This window comes from Amphimedon queenslandica, unplaced genomic scaffold (assembly GCF_000090795.2).
Source record: "Amphimedon queenslandica unplaced genomic scaffold, v1.1 AMPQUscaffold_13243, whole genome shotgun sequence".
NCBI classification, from domain to species: Eukaryota; Metazoa; Porifera; class Demospongiae; order Haplosclerida; family Niphatidae; genus Amphimedon; species Amphimedon queenslandica.
Genome location: NW_003546521.1, coordinates 12097 through 15619, shown reverse-complemented (window position 1 = coordinate 15619; position 3523 = coordinate 12097). Strand labels below are relative to the sequence as shown.

The 3523-nt window shown below is 32.3% G+C and overlaps 1 long non-coding RNA gene across 2 annotated transcripts; it reads left to right on the top strand.

Moving 5' to 3' along the window:
* The first annotated feature begins 1413 nt into the window (after positions 1-1413).
* LOC109584139 (uncharacterized) lies at positions 1414-3515 on the top strand. 2 transcript variants are annotated; one of them, XR_002185865.1, is made up of 5 exons: positions 1414-1501; positions 1549-1593; positions 1701-1836; positions 3128-3264; positions 3441-3515. It is a non-coding gene; the product is annotated as an uncharacterized LOC109584139 (long non-coding RNA). The 2 variants fall into 2 exon arrangements; XR_002185864.1 differs by lacking the exon at positions 3441-3515 and having other exon boundaries at positions 3128-3374.
* Positions 3516-3523: the final 8 nt, after the last annotated feature.

The window sequence follows — 3523 nt, the reverse complement described above, 5'->3', positions numbered from 1 at the left end:
CATGCTTGCCTGCAATAAAGACAAAACTATGTATGTAATACATTGATACATGATTTATGTTTATATAAATTTATGTATTCATGTAGTACTTGAGTTTTGAGTGTGTGAATTCCCATGGCCAGCGATGACTTGGTTTCTTAGTTGTAGGACCAGAAACTCCCTCCTCCTCCTCCTCCTCTTGTTTCTTCTTTCCTTCTTCTCTGTCATTATCATCATCAGCTCTCTCTTTTCTAAAGTTAACATGTTAGTTTCTGAGAGATCTCCTACAAATAAATACATGTACATATACATGCATGTACATATACGGTGCCAAAATAAAATTCAATTTTTTATAGTTGTGGATCATTTGCATGTAGTATATTTAAGTTATTAATAATTTATGTCACTTTAATTCCCAATTAATTTGATATCATATAAGTGGTTTTTTTAGGGTTGCAAATTTCACAAATTCCTTCCTAATTTATGAAAATAAAATTCACAAAAATCAATTTAATACGGTACCTGCATGGCACACATGGTAGAATTTGTGAAATTGAAATCAGCGAATTGGAATTTAAGTAGATTGCGCAAAATATAAAACTTCAAGACTGAGTAATAAACATCTAGATCTACTCAATTTATTACATTCTGTATTATTATAATAAATGACTGTTACCCTTCATATTTCTTTCTTATATCATAGTTGATCTCGTTGACTCTTCTAGTATGGAGTTATCTGCTGAGACCTTGATACCATTGGATGTCATTATGGTCATGTAGAATTTTAGAAGAATTATGGTATTAGTTTTTCCATGCTGGCAATATCAATCATTACTACTCTCATCCAGAAATCATCAGGATGGTTGGAAAAGGGAGGTTTTCTTCTCAAATTTCTATTGTGCCATCCTTATTAACAGCCTCCATAATGTCAGCATCAGCACAATATATCCTTAAGTATTTGATCTTTAACTGTGCCAGTGATTTATCTTTAGGTCTTATGGGCCGCGGGAGCAATCCTTTGTTGATAAACCCATGTTCAAAACTTCTTATATCTTCCGTTATTATCTCAACCATCTTCCACCATTCCTCTCGTTGGCCATAAGTTCTTTCAAACATAATGTCATTATACCCTAAACATACTGCACTGCTTCCAGCCTTCACAATGATGCTCTCAATTACATGCTGCTTTTTGTGATCACCAAACATCTTTGTAGGAACTTGATAAACACAAGAATACACTTCAGGGACCCAATTGGATACTCCACCATTTAAGGAGTAGCAGGTAGCATAAAAGCAAATAACTCTGCCTAGCATCGTTGTATTTCCGTCTATATGTGACACGACCAAGAGTTTGGTGACACGAAAAGGGGTATTTTCTAGGCATTGACTAACAAAGTAGTAGAGCTAACAAGTCACAACCCCCTTTAAGGTGGGGCTACATAGATCTGGAGATCTTGTTCTAGTTCGAGGTCAGTCATTTTCACCTATTCTCTTGCTTTCTGACTAAGAAAACTTCTTAAAAGTAACATACTTCAGTCAGTGGTATTGTGATGATTTTTTTATTCATAGAAAATGGCAGAAAATACAAGTCCAGTTATCACTGCGACTTGTGAGGTTTGTTCAGAGTATTACACTGACCCCCTCATGCTTCCCTGTCTTCTTAACTCTGCCAATTTAAAAACTATACTTAGTGAGCTTATATTTTTACCCTTTATTTATAGAGGAAGACAGTTTGCGTACTATCGATAATTATTATGATGCCACAGGATTTCATTGGAGCTAGATCTATCAATCCTGGTACAATGCATGCAGCTACAGGAATGCAGACTGGATTTTTATAGATCTGTAACAATTGAGGTAAGTGTTTGGACTGAGCTAATAGGAAATGTAAGCATTGTATGTCTTGTACTGTAGATACATATTGATGTCCTTATGCTATGTAGCAAGTTTGAGCTAATTTTAACAATTATTTTTTTAGTTATGAGCTTTTAAAAATGGGCTGATTTTTGCAAATAACTTTTTTCAAAAAATGACTCTGGAGTCACTCTAAATTTTTATTACATTTTTGATACATATTGTTGTCCTTATGCTTTGTAAAAAGTTTGATCCAATTTGGTTTCATTTTTTAATTACAGCCATTTTAAAGAAATGCCAAAATTCTGAAAAGTACCCTGTATTTTGTCCAAAAAATTGTCCCAAAATCACCCCAATTTTTAAATTACATTTTCTGATACATATTGATGCCCTTATGCTATGTAGAAAGTTTGAGTTGATTTTAGCAAAAATCTTTCGAGTTATGACCATTTTTAAAAATGAGCCAAATCTGGAAAAATATAGCCTTGGGTACTTTTTTTTAATTGGCTCCGAAATCTCGCAGAATTTTTATTATATATTGTAATTCCTCTAAATATTTGGTGCTCTAAATTTGAAAATAAATATTTTGAATTTTCTACCATAATTAATTTTAAAATTCATTTTAAATATAATTGTTCCACGTGGTTCTAATTTCATCACTTACCTCTAAGTTGAATATGAGAGAAGGATACTCTAAATAGCCTGGTTAGCATACAGCTGGTGTTGTGTACTAATGGATCCCTCCAAATTGAACAAAATAATTAATTTAAAAGCTTTGTAACTACTCTCCCTCTAAAAATTTATTTTTAAAAATTAAAAATACAAAACTTGATGTGACGAATTTTAGAGGAATTACAGTATTCTGATGTACATTAATGTCCTCATTCTGTGTAGACAGTTTGAGCTGATTCTGACAAATATTTTTCAATTATAGTTATCAGCATTTAAAAAAACAAGCTACTTTTCAGGATAAAGCAAAAATAATTGAGTATTATTGCCTAGTAGTATTGCCAGGCTAGTATTTACTATTTCCTGGTCTTTGGTATTATTGCCCCTGGTATTACCATATAGGGGTTAAATTTGTATTTCAATGGAAATAAATTTTGCTAGTTTCACATTTTCATTAAATTTGCAGGTGTGGAACATATGTACATTACTAACTAGGAATTAATGATCATATGCCATATACATGTACATGTACACAATGATTAGAATAAAACTACATGTAATTGTTCAGTATTGTTCATATTTTGTCAAATATTTTATTCTTTTCTTGATTTTACATATTATGTAGTATCTACGTTACAATCTTGTTGATGGAAAGAGACTTGGCATGCTCACATGATGCTATGTCATGCTTCGCTTAGTGAACAAAAGAAGAAGCAAGTGGTCAAAAGAGTTAAGAAGAAACTTGGACCTGAACCTAATCTGGTAAAAAAGTTGCACTGTTTAATCAATAACATTTCAATCAACTAATAATATAATATTTTATTTAATAAATTTCTGATGATTAAAACTAACAAATTTCTTCTTCGTTTCTTTTTGGGGCGTTAATTTTGAAGATGTTAAAATCTTTGATCATATGATGGGTTGTCTCTCTGATATAGGCACAGCCCTGGGTATGCACTATGCAGCTGAAACCCTATAACACCTGGTAACTAGCTCCTCCTCTCTATGTTGCTCTTTTTTT